Source organism: Amphiura filiformis, chromosome 1, assembly GCF_039555335.1.
Source record: "Amphiura filiformis chromosome 1, Afil_fr2py, whole genome shotgun sequence".
NCBI lineage: Eukaryota > Metazoa > Echinodermata > Ophiuroidea > Amphilepidida > Amphiuridae > Amphiura > Amphiura filiformis.
In genome coordinates this window covers 8090144-8111280 of record NC_092628.1, presented here as the reverse complement: position 1 = coordinate 8111280, position 21137 = coordinate 8090144, and the positions used below count along the sequence as shown (strand labels likewise).

General features: G+C 36.0%; 1 protein-coding gene and 1 long non-coding RNA gene across 2 annotated transcripts in view; one reads left to right on the top strand and one right to left on the bottom strand.

Moving 5' to 3' along the window:
- Nucleotides 1-21137, top strand: part of LOC140146850 (single-stranded DNA-binding protein 3-like) — a 195232-nt gene that overhangs the window by 109282 nt on the left and 64813 nt on the right.
- The window catches only part of LOC140165455 (uncharacterized), a 29214-nt gene continuing 14352 nt past the window's right edge, over nt 6276-21137 (bottom strand). The window contains exons 2-3 of the long non-coding RNA XR_011860731.1: nt 18551-18627; nt 6276-6508 (exon numbers count right to left, since the gene is read on the bottom strand). This is a non-coding gene — a long non-coding RNA (uncharacterized lncRNA). The remainder of the gene's footprint in view (nt 6509-18550; nt 18628-21137) is intronic.

The window sequence follows — 21137 nt, the reverse complement described above, 5'->3', positions numbered from 1 at the left end:
CTATTAGTTTAAAAACAGCAAAAGCTAAGCGCACAGCCAGCAGCGTATAATAAGGCCAAACAAAAAAAGATTCATCTCATGTTCTCGCACGCATTTGATTTATGCTGCGGGTTTGCTCGAGCAAAATTGCAGGAGTTGAATTTTTTTAAAAACATTTTAACAACAATAGGCTGTAAAATCAATGTTCAATTTCAATTTTGTTTCTTATCGCACCACAACTCCGAAATTGTAACGCTAGATGTAGCCTGTATTCCAGCTAATCATAGCCTGAATACTTCAGAGTTTAAAAAAATTGGTATTGTTCAATTTATAAAAAATGAAATAAAAAAATGTGCACTGCATTAGATTTAAACTCCCATGGGACATGAGACAAATCTATTTGTTTTTGGCCTAACAAGGACTAAACTTACATCCACCTATCTTAGACATCCGATCCAGTAACCTTTTGAATAAACTAGCATAAATACTATGTATAAACTGTGTGTGCCAATATGAGATGGGACCCATCATATTCATTCAGTTTAATTTTATTATTATTGGGGAAATATTCAACTGTCACATGCAACTCAACCCACATCTGTGTCATAACTGTAATAAAATTTAACAATAATAGGTTTTGATCATCATCATGTTTTTTTTGTACGGAGTACAATTAAACAATAATAAATTCTGATCCTGCTCGGATTGTCTATATATGCCACCAAAATAATTACACTTGCTCTAGTAACCCGCATACAGCCAGTCAATCAGTGAATCAGACAGAGACTTAATTTAAATTCCAATTCACCGACCCGAATTGGTGTACTTTCGATCATCAGAAGCAATTTTGAGCAACAATCCAATTCAAATCAGCCATAAAGTTAAATGGGAAATCGTCATTTGTGATAGCAATGCAGGGCTGTATATAGATATAGAAACGAACATGGCAGAATCAAATGACATTTGCAGAGGGTGTGTACATGATAGTGTTGGAGCCAGATTATGATCTCTGTCAAAATGTGCGAAACATGTTTTTTTCCGCTTTGCTAAAATATCGACAACGTTTTGGGCATAGCCCTTCTTCTGTTGACCAGAAAGATCTATATCATTAGTTTTGCTAATTGCAGACCTGGTACAGATATCTCTTGTGATTTGGAATGTGTGCACAACATGGAGATCTTTGAATTGCACTCCATCGAGTTGAGAGAGGGTCTTTTATATTCTTCTAATGAAGCCCTCAACATGGGAATTAGATGTTAGTTCAGAGTCATTGGAGAGCAAAAATGTCATGCCCCTCTAGTACCTGATAACATACCATGTTATACCAAACACATATTAAATGTGGTGGCTGGTTCATTGATTGGTCACTATAATCTAAGACAGAATTAAAAAGACTGGTTTGCATCTAACTTCATGTGTCAATTGAACTCAGGCACGCGCACAGTTTGTTTACGAGTGTTGTGGTTAAGTGTATGAATGTGGCAGTGAAACAGCGTGCCTTATGGTTAATTTGCACCTTCAAATTTACAAACCATCTCAAAAGTTAAGTCATAGTAATAGGAAACTTTCTTTACCACCATTGTGTACAATGCATAGAAAAATGTACTTTTTTTCTTGTAAAGTATCATAATTTTTCGCCATTTTCTGTGATTCCTTTTTTCTGAAAGGTGTTCAATTGACATTGATGTCAGATGCAAACCATTTTTTTAAAATTCTGTCTCGGATTATATATGCTCACCACCAGCTAATGTAGTAAGAATTTCATCAATCTACATTGATTTGAATCTGAGAATGTCCTAGTGTAGATGTCACCCAATGTTGACATTTACTCATAGATGTACATGTACTGTACATGAAGAAGCTCAAAATTCAAACAAAGTTCATAGATGCTGACCTACATTTTGGTGTACTTTATCAAGTTTAATTGGGGCAGTGTAACTCATTCATTCTTAATTGTGTGTCTATTAGCAATCCTTGATGCATGACATGATGGAAGCTTTGCAATGAGTTATCTGTGTAGATACACAGCAATATACCTCAATCATGGACACCCATTGTAGCTGAACTGGGTGCGTCACTGCTGAGCTACCGTACTTTACCTACGATACACTTTATTATTTAATGATTTTGCCAGGCCTGGAAAAAATGTGGCATTCCTGATCTGGACAGAAATTTAGCTATAAATCCTGCTATGTTGGAGTGCAATTTGTCCACATTCCTGGGAAATTAAACAACTTTCCAGGCCTGTTACACTGTAAGTGTCATTCATGTGTGCATCAAAGGGTTGATGTCACTGCCTGGTGGAAGCAAAAAGCACTGCAATACTCAGTGCTAGATGTAGCGTGGTGGTAGTCTTGAACACTTAACTGAAAATGACACATTCCACTATATAAATTAGTGATGGCAAGGGAAAGGTAAGATCAACTGCTCAGTGCCAGAAGTGCTCAGTGCAATAGTTGCCATGTGAACATTTGACAATTTACACAGCTACACATGGCAGCTATTGCACTTACCCACTTCTGGCGCTGAGCAGTCGACATGATTCCCAGTCTCGGGCTAGTGGAACCAGCAGATCACCTCGAGCTTTGAAAATAATTATTTACATCTCCGGATACAAATCAAAATTAGAAATATTTCCAAACAACTCTAGAATTAGATAAGTACACAATTCCTGGTAAAGTGAAATGTGTTTTCTTCAACCGATGGGTAGTGAAGGAGTTCTGCTGTGTATGAATGCTCTATCCCTGTGTAAATTACTGATTTGCTCATTTGAACTAAAATGATTACAAATTATGAAAGTGACATAGTTTAATTTTATCCAAAAAATCTTTCCTCCAAATGATGCACCTGCTGCCACAGTAAAGCACATTATTATGTCGTGGAATAAATTACACTGTAATATCTTCAAAAGTAGGTTGTGTTACAGCGCACAAAAGAAATCAAATTGTGCTCAGATTTCAGCAATTTCTTTGCTATAGTTGGATGCAACTAATGGGCTACTCCAATTGAAATCCATACACCCCCTGCGGAAGACATGACCTTAATCTCCCACACAGGGTGTAGATTTCAAATGGAGTCGCCCATTCAGGTTAGCCTTATTTGAAATTCTCACTCCCTGTGTGGGATCATATCTGATCATGTCTTCCACAGGGGGTGTATGGATTTTAACGGGAATAGCCAGATGAAAGTGTTTCCTGTTTTGAATTGTAACCGGAGAAAAACGTAAAATGTAAAGTTGTAAATGTTGGCATAATCATATTCTCTCCCCGATGCACATGATTGTCCAAGATTTTAAGTGACTCTGAATACATTGATCACTGTATAGTTGTGGTTAAGTCATTTGTTTTAAGATTTGAGTAGGATTGGAGAGGAAAGGAAAATTCTGGTAAATTTAAACTAAGAGTCATCTTTAAGTTGTTCCCTGAATGGAGCTGTGTGTGAAGAATCTCAGATTTTTAACCAATTTATTGGAAACAATGTGGAGGTCAATCAACTTGTTATTTCTCAAGCATGAAACCGTAAATGATAGAGTAATGAACCAACATATCAATTGACAGAAACACTGACTTTGAAGTGAAGAATATAAAGACATTGAACAAAATAACAGCGTGGGTGATGTGGCTATTTTGGGGGTGATACAACAATAACAAAAACAACAACAACCACAGCAATATATGTGATATGATCAAGGGAATGAGTCACATGTAGGCAATTTTCAATTAGAAGTTTTTTACACAGTTCTCTGGCAGTTTACGAATGCTACTTTTCGATGCAAACCCCATCAAACCATCATCTGGTTACCGATTTATGAGCAATTTATCAATGGCTAAAAGCAATATAAAACAAAAGGATTTGAACCCTGTTATTTGCCAATATCTCAAAAACATTATTAGCAACATGTGCCTCATTCCCCTTGATCATGCCACATATACTTCAATAATACCAACCAAAATAGTGAGCCACCCGTTAACGATTCTACATAAGTTTGAAAATGTAGAAGTGTCAAGGCTTGAATCAAAATGCCCAAAACTAAATTGACTCAATTTTGAATTTATATGAAGGATTATCTGTCAAAACAACAGTAATTATGCCTAGAAATTGTGCAGAAAGCCTACATGATTGACTAGTGGGTGACCGGTGTGGTTTTAAGGGCATTTCTCAAGAACTACAGGTCCTCATTGAAACAAGTGTTTAAAACATCTTTCGGCATGGCTTTGGTCTAGCCATGGAGAGTAACAATGCCTAGAAATTGAGTAGAAAGCTAAATGTTTGACCGGTGGGTGTGGTTATAATGGCAATTCTCAAGAACTACAGGTCCTCATTAAAACAACTTCTTAAAACATCTTTTGGCATGACTTTGGTCTAGCCATGGAGAGTTACTGAAACTGGTTATCAACCATTTACTCTTGAACACATGAGATACTTAACCCCTAAAGCAACATTCTGCTATAATTTCTCCAAAATCAAAATTGATTTCAAGAACTCCAAGCCCAAATGGAAATGCAAGTAACCATGTTGAAAACATATTGGCATGGCTCGAGGTCATGTCACAGAGATACAACGAGTTGGCTTAAACACGTAATCAATAACCTACACTTTGTGTCACATAAGATACTAAAACCGATATAGATTGGAGAGGTTCTGTTATTTTACCTACTCTTAAAGATTGAATTAAGAAAAGGTTCAATGTCTCCTGACAGGAAGCGAGAAGTTGGTCAAGAGATTGGTGTAGGTGGACAGGCTGATTGTATCTTGAAAAAAAGAAAGCGCTTTGTTGATCCAATTTTATATTTAAATATTCCAGTGCATGTAAATGCCACAGATCATAAAGCTTAAATAATATACAGTCAAATCCAGTTAATGGCGGGAATAAGCATTGGTCGGAAAATTTGAAAATGTCAATTATGTGTAAGTCTCCATTGAATGACCAAAGTGCCAGAATTGGAACATGATGATGATAAGGTGATAAGTTATGTTGTGTCATCAAATGCACATATAACAGTAACAATTAAATTTGATGTGGCAGAAGCTCTAAACAAAAGTGATGAATGGAATCTATCTACACATTTGTGACACCTGATACTAGCTGTTGTTAACCTGCATCATTAGTGTCATAATTATAGATAATTAACAGCTTGAAATGCTATCATTCATATACTATGACATTGACCCACTTATATGACATGCAGAATCATTATTATGACAATGGCAAATTACGAATACAGGAGACATGTCATCTACTGTATTGGAATAGTGTACCATGCTTTGTTCCATCAGGAGTTGTAGATCTCACACATAAAACACACACACCAAAAGGGCGGTTTGTAGGCTCACCTGCAGCACAATTGTGTTACCTTCAACTCATGATGGGACAAAGTATAGTAACATGTGGTAAAATTATAATTTGCATAAAACACATGTTTGTACTGAACACCTTGCATCACCATGCTTTTACTCCCTTGTATTTTTAATGTGTGTTACCTGTCTTTGGTTGTTTCTACTGCTCTGCAAAAGGAGGGTATAACAATTCACTCCCCATGCATTAGTGGGAAACCTGGAAGTACAGAAACACTTTCTTGTGACCATCAAGCTGCGACAGCTTTGGATAACACACGCTGTAATTGTAGATTTTCTGAATTTGACTGATGTGTAGGTTATAATTACCAGTGCTGTAGTCGAGTCCTCAATGTCCGAGTCCCAAGTCCTTAGCTTCTGAGTCCGGACTCGAGTCCGAGTCCAGGACTCCAGTCCTCCAGTCCCCCAGCACTGATAATTACCCAGCATCTCCCTTCAACAGATCTGTTTCTACTGGGAAAGGTACCACATATTCCTCCCATCACCCTGCAACACCGTCTATCCTTTGGTCAGTAGAAACAAGTCATTAGAGTGCATCATTTACATCGACAACAGTCGCCATTTTTTCTTTGTGCGGTAACCCCATTTCTTTTAAATCATTTACAACCCGGTATCAAAATTTGATCCAGGAAAGTTGCATCGCAAATATATAAATTCGCGACTTGCAGGTTTGGTCACCACTCTTGTGATGCTGCACATTTAATGTTACTAATATCTAAAATGCATTAACCCAAATTGAATATAGTGCCAAATTTACGGTTTGATCACCATGTTGTGATGAATGATTGATCATAACCATAGAGTTGAACCAAAAATATGATCCAGTTAATTAGTAAAGAGGTACTCCCTTGCAGCTGATGATGACATTGTACATTTGGCTTAATGCATTTAGATGAGGTTATGTTGATGAAGAAAAACTACCGTTCATTACTCACCGTGTGATGAACACAGTACGCATGGTATCTCCTCGGATCTTTCATTCTCTCCTCAAATTCACATTGCTTTTGTATGAAGACAGGAAATGCACAGTAACTCCACACAGTGCAATGCCACCACTCATAATGCCCATTGCTTTAGTAATAGTAATAGCTAATCTCCAAAATGTACCATACATCTTCTGTATTCTTACTCCTCTGCAAATGTCCAATGCATTTGAACTACTCCATCTGGTAATCTGTCAACAGAAAGGGAAACCCATCAATAAATGCTGCTAAATTAGCCGGATTTATAGTAGGCCCAAGTTTTATGGTTCAACAAGGCTACTTTAATGGCAGAAAGCGCATCAATTTGCAGATATGCACGTCTGCCAACAATGTATTGAGGAAAAGAGCTTTTCAGCCACAAGCACTTAGTGCCATTTTCTCATGGTTAGAAAGTGCAGTTTATTGGTCTGTAATAGAAGTGTGGTGGGACTTTGACCATTGGATACTTTCAGGATTGGCATACCAAATAATAGTACATTTAAGTGATGGGATATCTGTGACTGATGAGCTATGCATAATTAAACACTTTACAAACTTGCTGTGAAAACGAATATTGGAATGTGTTTAGCAATTATGCTCATAACACTTGTTTTAAGAGTAGAAATTAGTTAAGTCTGAAGCTTATCTGTTACGCATTCAGTTAACCCTGCATTGGCGGAACGCTTATAATCAGCTGTTTGTTAATAAGAATAAGCAGAAAGGGGCTAATTTTTGATGAAGGAATCTATTTTTCAACTTGAATTCAGTTTAAAACGAACTTTAAACAAGGTTGATAATGGTTGCCTTTCAAAGCACAAACACCTATTCATGTCAATGCAACAATTCATGATGTCCACCCGCAATGCCAGGTGCATATGAGCAAATAGCCAAGACCAGGGCAAATATATTTCCATATTGAATACCTTGTAAAATAAACATTAGCCAGTTCCTTTTAACAAAAAAATTTGCAGGTTACAAACCCTGCAATGGAAATTGCCATCTTGCACTTTCAAGTGACACTTTGAAGCTTTTAAAAAGCAATGTGTGGAAGTGTTTCAATAGGTTTGACTTTACACAAAGTACAGGTCTCAGGTGTTGCTGGTTATATAATACTCTTCTCATCACTACAGTATGCGAATCGGCAAAACAAAGGTCGCTGAATTCTGAAGATATCTTTTTCTCTCTTTTTCTCTCTTTTTAAGCTTTAATCACAAATTAGTGAGCCAATGCTAGATATGTGTGTACTCATTTGAAATCGCTTTTCTTATGAATTTCCGCCCAAAAAGTTAATTTCTGCTCAAAAATGTTAAACTTCTTAAATTAATAGAATTCGGAATCATCTCTCGGCTGTCGGTAGAGAGAGGGATAGTACATAGCAAATGATTTTTTAATGTAAAATACACCATCTTCACTGCACTTCATTTTTTACAGTTTGATATACAAAGTGATATTTCATTTTGATAATAAATACCTCTCAACACCAAAACAAAATCACCAAATTCTGCCTAAATCTCCATCTTGATAAGATAATGTATGTGGGGGGTGGGGGGGGTGTGTGTGTGTGTGTGTGGGGGGTTATTGATCTGGCCACACTTCTTAAAGGGGGCAAAATGGAATAACAAGGTCCTTATGAATATGTCAAATTTTTTAGGTAAAATTATTTAAAATCCTAACCCAACCAAAACCTCAAAAATCTACAACACTGGGCGCAGAAAGCTTGGCTGGCCAATGTACACCTTTGTTGTGTGCTATCACTGTTCGTGTGTCAGGGGTTCAAAACCGTGTCCAAGAAAAGAAATTCCCTTCATCTTCTTCCTTCCTTCCTTTCTTCCTTATTTCCTTCCCCCTTCACAAAAGCCTCCAGTAAGGTTGAAGTAATACCAAAAACAATGATGTTGGTATGCAGGTGATTTTGTCATTCATAATCAGCATCATGGAAACAATGATTATAAGTGTATCAACTTATCACTTTTTGCTTTCACAAAGCTAAAAAGTGAAATAATACAGTTGTTGTCACTGTAATCTAAAACATGAGGTATATGTAAACCTAGCAATAGTTAACGATATTATATCATCATCTCTGAAAATCAGGTTCATATATAGAACTCAATATTGCATCATGAGAATCTAATTTCCTGCCCTGTTCTTGTTAATAACACAAATTAATTGCTCAAATTGAACTAGGTTAATTTATTAGATCTATGGGGACTATATCCACATGATATTTGTCAAATCTATATCACTGTGTAGAATATATATTTGGACTAAATTTTCAAAATCGTGCGACATATAATGTTCAGACACGACTGCCCAAGCAACATCTTGCTGGATTGAAGAGGTGTCCAGATTTGGTAAACGATTAAACAGAACTGAAACAGAAATGATGACAGCTATTCATCTGAAATTCAGTGACTAAATTATATCAAGAGTTGAGAGCCAGAAAGCCTCAACTCACAATTACCTGCTCCCCACAAAAGGAACATAAAGTCACCAGGGCACAATAGAAGATACAGTCCAGTAATCATGACAAAATTCAATACAAAACAAAAAACATTGTGAAGGAAATATTGATTTTTGAAGACCAAAGCAAAGAGCCAACTTTATGCTCATTTTGTGAGAGCTGGTCATAGTGAGTTACGGCTTTGTGGTTCTGAACCCTGAATATTGTTATTTTGATCATATTACTTTTCAAAGCCTTTCTTGTTTATGATGCTCTCTAAATGTTGGAATTTTAATCTTCAGACAATAGAAATCGCAGACTTTTTTATTCACTGCAATATTTTAATATTTTGACATCATTTTCTTGACAGCTGCATTCAGATAAGTACTAACAAGCCAAGTATCAATTCAGTAGTGTATAAGATAGCCTATCGTTTTCACAATCAAATTCCCCGATGTGCCAACTTTGCTTATAAATAGTCATGTTTGTCCCAAGTATTATGGATAGAGCATCAATCTCTGTAGCTTTGTGCAGTACAGGCGCAGCTAAACAAACATGAATCGTGACCAAGTGGCTTGGTTGTAATCATCTCGGACAGCCAAGAAAATGAGGCGAGCTCAGTCCTCAATATCCACACTTCAATTTGATTACGACAATTAGTTCAATGTGTTAGCTTCAAGCTAGGCAATAAAACTGTTAACCTGGAATGGGAAGCTTGGATTTTCAACAGCGATGTATTAAATGTATGTTTGTGGAAATATTTATCGAGGAGAATAACATGTTCGATGATTAAAATATTATGCAAATCTAGAAATGCTCTTAGGACGTTATAAATCCACATTGACCAACATGGCATATAGCCAAGTGGAATAGTAACACCTCTTGCAGGTAATTTGAAACACATTAATGACCATGCCCCAAAAGAAATTCATTATCATCCAACCTGTTTCTCTCATTACACATTATTAAACTTATTCCAGGTTGTATGTTGGCTCTTTGCAGCAGTTTTTAGTAGTACAAATGCTACTTGAACTTCTCAATAGGTTAAATGTACAAAAGCCTTTTCTGTACATGGTTTTCAAGACAATTCGCATTTCACCTTTTTCAAAATTTGGATAAAAGGGAGCATTAACTGTCTTTATCTAAACAGGTGACAAAACGAAAACGATTTCAACCTCTTACGGGTATTTTTTTCATTTCTTAGAATAAAAGGAGAAAAGATTTTTAATAAAAGTATGCAAATTCTTGGAGGGGTGCAGTGCCTAATAAAATTGCCTGCCCCCCATTGCATTTTCCAAAAGGGACGTTAATTCAAGGTCTTTTAACAAAGGTAATTCAAATTAAAAACATTGCTAGCACCATCTGGCAGTACTGCGGTGCTCCACAACAATATGAAATTTCTACAAATACTGAAACACTGTTGATAACAATGGCTGCCTTCCTGAATATCTTGAAACCTGCATTTGCATCTTTGAAAAATACACGTACTGTATGGTATTTTGACTGCTTTTATAGAACAGTTTGATTGAAAAAAATGGTGGGGGAATTTATTAGAAGAGGCTGTAATTAGAGATAATATGGTAAATTTAAATAAAAATAAAAATGAAATGAATTGATATGATCAAGCCATTAGTTGGATAAAGTCAATTTTTGTAATTCTATACAATTATTTTGATTATCCCACTAGATGCAGACTTAAGTAATAGAGGCAGAAGTGTTTTATGTAATAAAAGACAATTTTTGGCAGTGTGTCTTTCCATTTTATGGAAAGTGACTTAATTTCTTTCATCAAATTGAAGTTCATCAAATGTGAATACAAATCTGTTCATGCTTATAGAATATAGAAATTTATTCTGACATTTACATGTAGATGAAAGTTTCATCAGAACAAAAATCAAATATATATGAAATTAGAAGTATCAAGTTGTCAAGCTGATCAAGAGTAGAATATGCAAACTAAAATGATTTGGTAAGATTACTGAAGATGTATTCGTTTCATTGTTCCTTAATAATTTAGAATAGAATAGTAACTATATATTTTATTGGTTAGTGCTTGCTGCAAGTGATTAGCATTCAGTCTTAATGTTACTAAGAAAGGGGGATTTTTTAACTTACTATTAAAGAAATGTTTTATCTCCAAAATTTGAAAACATCAAAACAATTTTGGAAATGGCATGATCGAAACAGGTTTGCTGAAGTTTATTTATTTTTGAATAGTGTTGAAGCCGAAATTTTCACGGTGGTTCTATTCCCCCCCCCCCCTTTTTCGCGATTTGACATTACCTAGGAATTCAACACCCTGCGAATGTGCTCAAAAAATGAAGTTAATTACTAAGAAATCTACAAGTGCGAAATTGTCATCCTGCGAAAATTCAAGTGAAGCTTGTAACAGCAAAAATATCTGTATGTGCAAATATTGCCTGTACAGTATATTAATATGGAACGTTGAAAATGATACAACTTGAATGTTTATTGAAATGAATTGTAGTTTCTTACTGATATCATCTGTAAAACCTGACGTCGTAATTGTAGCAAGGGCTTGTTCACTGAAGATGGAAGCGATAACATTATGGGATGTTTTGTTCTCTCTAGAAGATTGCAAACGGGGAAATGAAATGAAAGTTGAATATTAGCATGAAGATTAAATGACATTGGGGACTTTGAGCTGGTTTATAATAATGTTAGTTGCCAATATTAAAAGCACATTTTGCTTTCTGCGAATGGAATTAATTTGCGCTGTAAAGTCAAGATGCAAAATTTTGAAAATGAAATTTCAGGGAATGTTAATGGTTGGTTAATATGTTCGCATAAAGATCAGCATTATTTAATAATGGTAAGAATTGACAATATTTAAAGCATTTTTGTATTTTTGTAAAAATAGATGAAATGTACTACACTACAGAACATTCATATTTTAATAAATAGGGCCTTAGAAACAGTATCATTCATATCGCTGATATCAAAAATTGTCAGTTTTGTGTGCTTTGACCGAAAGCTTTGATACTCATACATCACATATGTACAGGCCATGCAGGAAAAAGTGGTGGATGTAGGAAACTGCATCCCCAGAAATGCTGCTTTTGCAAATAAAGAAGTGTGAAAGTGAAAGAACTTGTGCAAAATGTGATTGTTAAGGAATTTGTCTCGTCTTCCCGAGAATTAGCATTTGTTTCCAGACATGCATAAAATGTGAAAAGATATTACAAAACTTGACCATCTATAGATGAGTACAAGACTATGCAACCGAATTTCAAATTAAGAAAAAATGTATCCGTACAATGTTTGTCAACATGTGTCACGTACGAATTGCCAATAAAACTGACCATGGTGCGCCGAATGAAACCATCCGATACTCGGGTTCCCTCACGGCAATTTCTAGGAAGGTTATAACCTTATCCTTAATGTGTCTTCCTAGCTTGGACTGTCAAGGTATTGATCTGAGGGTATACTCTGTTAGTTTAGCTTTACACTTTTGAGAAGTAGATTTAGCTTTTGGCTATGTTTTAAGGATCTGCCGTGACAGGCATTGGTGGTGCTCGTATTCTATAGGGCAAAGTTCCTGACAACCTCATGCAAAGAGGCAGAAGTTTGGAAACTAAAAAGGTCAACAAATCGTATTTTATAGGGCAAAGTTCCTGACAGCCTCATGCAAAGAGGCAGAAGTTTGGAAACTAGAAAGGGCAACAAATCATATTCTATAGAGCAAAGTTCCTGACAGCCTCATGCAAAGAGGCAGAAGTTTGGAAACTAGAAAGGTCGACAAATCGTATTCTATAGAACAAAGTTCCTGACAGCCTCATGCAAAGAGGCAGAAGTTTGGAAACTAGAAAGGTCAACAAATCGTATTCTATAGAGCAAAGTTCCTGACAGCCTCATGCAAAGAGGCAGAAGTTTGGAAACTAAAAAAGGTCAACAAATCATGATTTGGTGCAACAAGTGATAACACTTGAATAATATTAGCATAATGCAGAACCCATTATAGTCTGAAATAGAAGTAAATCTTAAATTGGATTTGTAAAGAAATCCACAACATAATGACAATGTTTGCCCCACTTACCCACCACCTTCGCAATCCAGGGGTTGCCATGAGGAGTCCATGTGCAGGGAAAGGGTAAATATAGAGGTCAGAGTTGGTGAGATGGCACTGAATCTTTGAGACAGAAAATGTAGCCTATACAGCCATCAATCCAATAATTCCATTTGCACTGCATGTTTCTAACAAAAGGGCTATCTCTGCTCTTGGCTACAGCTGAATTCATGTTAAAAGTTGTTTTAAAATTCAGATATGCGATGACAAAACTCTTGCCATTCATCCGCGACACTCCTTTAGATCTTAGCAACGCTGTGACGGGTAATACAAATGGTCCTCCTGCAATTTATGTACATACACTAAAACCCCTGTGCCAATGCATTTAGAAAATCACAAATCCACCACAAATGTATACACCATCAATGAAATGTCAGCTCAAATGAATGCTTCTACAAAGACAAATATTAATACAGAATTTGCTTTTGCTGATTTGTTAAACATGAAACACCTTTTGCATGTTGAAAAAAATTTAAGCATTCATTTGTTATGCCGTTTGTGAATTTACGACCAGACTTTGACAAAAACAACCTCGCAATTGGAACATGTCAATGATGCCTCATAAATATCTGGGCATACACATTTTTATGTGTGTGAAATCGTGAAAGTCAAAATAAATTGAGAGGCATGATGAATGGCGAAGCAGAATGGTGCATTAAAAGCTTGTTTGAAAAGAGTTGGGGATTTTTTTTCATCTTCTTTCGTTCTGCTCTGAGTGACATTATAACCCATAAAGTTAATTGCCATGGGCCTTTTTGGTGAATCTTAACGCCTTGTGAATGGGAAATATACTTATCAAAATTACTTGATGTTGCACATCACCATTTTGCTTCTGCCTTTTATAAGTCTTTTTACTTTTCTTGTCTTTGAGAGAGAGAGATGGATAAGCAGCATATTTAGAACATAGTGCTCTTTCTGTAATCTAACCAAATTGAACTATGGCAAATTGATAATTCTGATTCGCATTTGAAGGACCAAAATTAATTCAAGTTGTACTATCAGAAAGCAAACATGGTAGGATGCATTCCACTATGAAATATGAACATATTGTTACCAAATGCTGCACATTTCTGAACCCAAAACTTTACGGATGTTAGTACTTGTTTGAAAGCACAATCAGCTATACAGGGATTTACTGCTGCAGAAAAATTGCAAAAGAGTTAGATGGTTGCTACACCGGCATGCTGAGAATGGTTTTTAATGTGCACTGAAAGCAATACATAACAAAAAAAATAATGTATTATATGGTGATCGCCCAAAAATCAGAGATAAAATCAGGGAGCGAGAAGAACATTAAGATATGCAGGACATTGCTCTAGGAGTGAAGAACCAGCATCCAAACTAGTCAGCTGGATACCGGAGCATGGGAGAAAGAAGTCGGGGAGACCAGCTCTTACCTACATTGACATCCTCAAGAAAGACAAATTGGATTTGAGGTAGCAGATTTCAAGACAGCGATGCAGGACAGAAACCTATGGAGACCCATTGTAATTCGGGAAAACCACCCGCCTTAGTGGTAGTTAAAAATAGAGACAAATCTTTAAATTTGTGTTAAATTTACCTCAAAGTCTGTCCCCCCCAAAAAAAAATCCACAAAGGTACATTTTTTGCTATTTTCCTAATGAAAAGGTTTTCATAAAAAAGGGTAATGTTACAGGGTTTCCACTTTATACAAAACATCTATGCAAGCACACTTTTCTTTTGAAAAAGTTTTGGAAGTCTTGCACCCCAAAAAAACCATTAATCCATCCTGCATACGTGTTTGGAACAATATAATTTTGAAAAGAAAATGTCTAAAATTCTCTTTTCCCCTGCCTAAATTGTCTCTCAGGGTTGGAGTAAGATTACTTTGTTAAAATAACAAAATATATGCATATTTATGTGAATAATTTCTGTGTTGTAATTTTGATTAGATCAACTGCTTTACATGTCTCATCAGTGCTTGCAGATAACTGCAGTAGCCATGCTTAAATCATTTTGACAAGCCAACATGTTGTGTTTGGATATTAATGTCATGGCAAAATTTGAAATCATAATAATCAAATAGCAAGGAAAACAGAGTTTGGTTGACACAGAAAGACACAAGGGAAAATCTAATGGTATAACAGGATCATGTTGATTCAGCTTAAGACAAAACCTACACCGAGGGATATATATACACAGCCTGTCAATAAAATGGTCATGCAGGATGACATCAAGGAAAACAAATCCAATATCGTCTTCAATTTTGGCTTTCTTGTAATCGTTAATGACACATTTGAAATGTTTCATTCGGAAAATTCCCAAAATTGTAGTTATTATATATAGATTTTATTATAGGTCTTCTTAAACAACACATCATAAACCACCGTGAAATAATTTCTTAAAATTGAAAGCTTTTCGGTTGTTTGCATTGCATACACTTGGATTGTCCAGTGATGGACACTGTAGGAAACCACAGGGTGTATTTTTTCAGGATTAATCAACATTTCGTGATTTTTTTCCCTACTCTTCCTGTACAAAAGTATAAGAAAATACTGATTTTTAGGACTTGTTTGAAGTCCACTTACAGATATTCAGTTTAGCCCTGCCCCTACCTACAAGGGTTGTCCAAGTTTAGGTTCTGAAATAGTATGCATATAGGTGTGCTTCTCAAGTAGAAAAATGCATACAATGCATGTAACTAAAAGTCTTTAAAATGAGTTAGAGCTGCCTTTGAACAGTCATGTTTAAAATGCATAATTTTCAGCATGCCTCATGCTAATTCAGATTGATTGATGTATGATTTGTAACAGGGTTAAAACCCTGACTACCACTCAGGGGCACAAGAATTCTTGAGTGTATTTATTGTGTGTGAATGCAGGATAAAATACAAAAAAAAGAAGAAAATTGACACTCAGGCCATGGTATCGCATTCAGCCCGTTTCAAGTATTGCAAATGATCTCAGCTAAGAAATATCCCCACGTCAATTTCAACTGTCGGTGGCCATGAATTGCCTAAAGAGACAAAAATTCACTACTTTTTTATTTTCTCCTTCTCACTCACCCCATACATCTTAGCTTTCACTCCTTTGATCAATGCATTAATGGTTTGCTAAACTTGTCACTGTCATCTAACGGGGTGCGTTTGTCAAACGTGCAATTTTGCAAAGCGCGAGTTAATCACTTAGCGCTTCTTTACACACTCCTTGCTTGAAGGAGAGGTTACTGTCAGCCAGGGAGTGTAATTAGAACACGCAAGTGCATCAATTAAACACTAATTGGCCAATCAAGTTGATCTATAAAAAATGAGAGCAGATATTTTCATTTATTACGCCTGGTGGCAATCGGGAGGCGCATATGTCTACTATTTTTTATTCCGTCAGTTCTTTGCAACTCCTTAATTTTTTGCATGAATAATTGTTCATACTTTATTAATTTGTAAGACTTAATTAAGTTTCAAATTTCCAAAACCGTGTTGCTGTCATACAGTCGTACAAAATTTGCAATAAATTGTTTGCTTATTTATAATTCAGTTAATATATATCATTGAACTCAAAAGCGTGAAAATTTACACGAATCGAACATTTCTGTATTTCCCATGTATCCTATTGCCTGCAACACTGGCTACAGTTGATGAGCTGTAAGAGGTCTTAATAAGCTTTTTAGTAACAAATTGTTCCTGATTGTCAAACTCCCACAATACCGTCTCTCTCCCCACTCTATTCAAGTTCCAAATTGAAGTCAGATAAATAGTAACCTTACACTTTAGATGTATTATTACTTCTCATCGCCATAGCAACAAAATGTAATTAGGCTACTTACCCTCTAAGCAAAAAAACAAAATTGAGCTGTTTTCCATCGCAAATGAAAAAAAGAAATCTTGTTTGAAATTGAGAAAGCACTAGAATAGCTTTTCTTTTTTTATTATTACTTTTTGTGAAAAATAAAAGTTCAAAAGCGGTATGCACATGTAATTTGAAATCGTATCTGGTGATTTAACATTGGAATAGCAATGAAAAGTGATAGAGAGCTTTGTAACCTAACACGCCAATAATCACAGTGGTTGCCGTACTGATTGCCCTGTTCTGTAAATCTGATCTGGACAATATTATTTTGTAATTTGCCAGCTAGATGCAATTTTTTTTCCATTGCAACAATTTTGGATATTTTTGTCTCTTGCTGTTTACTGTTTGTAAAGTAGGTTTATGCTTCTTCCAAGTCTGGGGCGGCCAACCTTTTCGGACTCAAACTCCATTGCAAAGTTTAGCATGAATATAAGTGGTAGGGTGAGTTGGCATTATGCTGCTTGTACTCCACAGTGAAAAATTCATAGATACATTTTGATATAAGCCTGGTTGATTATCTATTCAGGCTAAGCATAAAATGTGAGATACAAAATTGTGAAATGTACCTTTAAGAGGTTTGATACATTAAAGGCAATTCAGCATATTCAGTGATCCCAGTGGAAGTGTGGAAAATTAAAATTGTGTATAAATTTCCTGAAAGTAAAGGATAAGTCATTAAAATTGTGATGAGGTAGTTTTGAAATGAAAAATTTGGCAAAAATTAGGAAAACAGCAGTATTGACAAAGTTGAAGCCCAATTCAAATACTTGTAGCTAATTTCTCTATTGATTCATGTAGAAATTACAGATTCATGTAGAAATTACAGATTCATGTATTTGTAAAATAAATTATTGTCTTTAATACACAGCTTTCGGCTGAACCACTAGCAGGCTGTGTTAACACATCTCTATCTCTAACAAAGGTGCCTAGGTTCCAAAATCTGAATTTTGATGATTTTTGTGATCCTGCAGATGAGCAAATCACTGAATAGGCCTTTAAGGCAGTAACAGGTGCATACAAATAGATGTGAGTGAGAGAGAGAAGACAATTGTAGATCTTACTTTGTAACTGTTCAGGGGGTTTTGTTTCGTTTTTAATTAAAACTGGAATTGTGAAAAGCGGGAGGCCGACCATAGAGTCGTGGTTTATCAGTATTTGACAGCTTACCGGGGGAGAATATTTACTTACAAAACAACAGTTGTAAGCACTGAGTAAATGAATTGACTTTTTGAAATAGGGGAAAAAACGGATCAACAGATCTGAAACATAAGGCAACTTTGTTGGATAAAATTGGGAGTAAGTAGGTGTGATGTATTGGGACAGGTGAGATGGCATGGATTGGAGTGTTCTAGTTTGAAGATTTAAGGATGTTCTTTTTAGTGAATTGATGGAATAATTGGATGTATACTTGGCATGTAATGTAATTACCAAATATAGAGGCATGTTCATTGATTTGAAGTGCACTAGTTTTTGATCTGCAGTGTAACATTTTCGAAAATGATTGGGTTGGGTGTTTGGATCGGTAGCTTTAAGCAAAAAAAATTATTATGTGTCGTTGGATTTGGGTAAAAATGGGTGGGGAAGAAGAGTACTACTATAACTTTGATGTTTTGCCCTCCTGGTTCCTGGTTTAGTTTCAAAACTGCCTTTGATAGATTGTTTTAAGTCCTTTCACACTTGCCAACATGGTTGCCCTGTTTATCGCATGAAAAGAACGGGTTCACATCTGAGCCATTTGAGTCGATTTTGCTTATTTGGCAAATGAGGTGAGGTATTTCATGATGTAATGGAATTAGCCAATCAGAGCCCTACTCGGTATTTATGCTGTACATATAACAAACCGGTAAAAAAAGTGCAGAAGGACTCTGATCAAGTATGTAGATGAGCTTTAGATGTTATGTTTGAGAAAGGTGGAGCTTACCTCACACAGGTGTGTAGTCTTCCAAATTTGGCAAAAGTCATCTTCAGTAGAAAGCATTTGCATGTTGGTAGCTGCTCCTGCAAAAGAGATGTTACAAAATTTAAAACTTATTTGCCAGCATAAAGTTTCAGTAATTAGCAGAAATATTGTTCAGTTCATCAGTGCTTTTCTTTGTACTATGCCAATTTAAATTCACTATTTAGAATTTTCTCAACATACACCTATCATAAAATAACATTTTTGTAAGTTCTTATATTTGTGGTAGCTGTTTTAGGCAAGAAAAGCAAGAAATTAATTGTTCCATGAAAATTCCTCTTACAGTATTATGTCAGTTTCTACTTGCTAGGTATGATTGCAACTTTTGCTCACATTGACTTTTCCATTGACTGCACACACTTTCAATGGTACTGAATAGGTTGCCTGCTAAACCAGACAAGATAGAAGTAAAGGCCATTCTTAGCCTCATCAATATCAAAAAAACACATTTGGATGTCATCAATTCAACTAAAAACATGATTTCATTTTCAAAATAAAGCATTTTTGTAACATGTTGTCTCCTCGGCTTGGATGAATGATTTGAATGTATATCTGTATCAAACATAGTATGATTGAAGTGTCAAACTCTCCTGTATAAGCATGAATAATATATCGCTAGATAGTGAAGGATGACATCCATCTAAAAGTGTCATTGATGATGTACCAGGTTCTCAGTATTATTGGCTCCATCGGTATAGGTAAATGCATGAGTTCAAGTTCATAACCACCAAAGCTCCATCAGTGTAGTCCGGCCAAATTTCCAAGGGGGCAAAATTTTATATTTGTATTGAAGATGCTCCCCACAATGAGTGGGTAATGTCAAGATAATAGCATGCATAACTCCCAAAATGGGTTTTGTCAAGATAATAGCATGCATGTCAAGTTTGCCAAACAATTAGTAGTTTTTAGTGTGAAAGTGTAAAACAGGAGGAGTGAAGTGGTTAGGTTTTTCCTGGTATTTGAGCCAGAATGCCAATATTTTGCCCGTTTCCCCAATCACATGTATCAATAGTGCAATATTAAAGGTTCTCCTGGTTCCTTTGGTACAAAAGTCATACAAATATGTAATTGTAAGTACACTTCAACACTGGGCATCTTATGATCTACAGGATCATCCAAGCAGTCAAGTGCTTCAAAGTTCCCATGATATTAGCCCCCTTCATGCAAACAAAAGATGACTGCATAAGTTCAATACCACAGGAACCATCCAAATCAAGTGCTGTCACTGGGTTCCTCAAACATGCAAACAAACGCAAAATGTCGTATCATATTGCCAGTCTTTTCCTGTACAGATGCATGCAAATCTAAAGGATTCTTGCTCCCCTCGAATCTATCCATAGAGTATTACCAGATCACAATTGACACACACACTCATGAATGCACTTTACTTTGAAATGATTATAAAGCTATGAAAAAATGATTGACTTATAAGGGAGTCAAAAGCAAGTCAATGTAATCATTAGTTTGTAGTGTAGCAAGCCCGTCATACACATTCACGTCTCAGCGTTAATTAAAGCATCACCGTAGAGACCCTCTGGGATTACTTGAAGCTTCCACTGGGTGATGTGTGCAGTGGAGTTGCCAAATGTGTAGTTTTGGAGCCCAATTGATGTGTTTTCTACAGATTCTCATGACTGCTTCCTATCCCATAGAAACCATTTAGTAAAGAGACAAATTGGGCATGTTTAAACCTTACTCATATTAATCCTAGCAAATTTGTCATCTCTTATACCATTGAATCCAATAGAAAAAGTAGAAACATTTTAGTGATTAGCTACACAGTTTATAGCATCTCTTGTGTTCAATATCTATTCAAGATTTATGTAGCACAGCTGCATCCTAAAATACCAGTACGGGGCATGTTTGCATGGGGGGACAGGGGACATGCCCCCCACCATATTTTGGCAAAATGGCCCATTTTTTCGTTCTTTTCAGCCACTTTTTGACAATTCAGGCCAAGTGCCTCCCCCCTACATTTCAAGCCGGATTGGCGCTAATGCATGTTTGTACATATTTGAAATAATATACTACGATTATTAAAAAATCAAAATAATGCCGATATTAACTTGTCTGAATTCCAAATTAATTTTGTGGGAAATAATGAAAACAATAATGTTGGGTGTTTGCAGCGATATTGCCATACAAAGTTGTAAATGAAAGAAGGCTTTGAATCTAGAGTGACAAAACACTTGCGGATGAGCTTGATAAGAAAATTAAATGCATCAACCTAAATAATGTTTTCCCACAAAGACATGTCATGACATCCTGATTCGAGGATGGATAGGGTTCCCACAGGCTGCGATCTGGTATTCTTGCAGTGAAATAACAATTCATATTCCGAGAATAATGCTCCGTATTCTTAGCGATAGAATGCTGTATACTGGGGTAAGATTCTCTGATTTGCAATGGACAAAAAGTCATGCCTGTGTAGTGACTTGACTACTTAAGTGGATCAAAAGCCCAGTTTACATCAAGTGTACCATCCGTTCTTTCAGCATTCGTGGTGTTACAGGATTTCAAAATTGGTGATGGTAATATGCATATCAGCGAT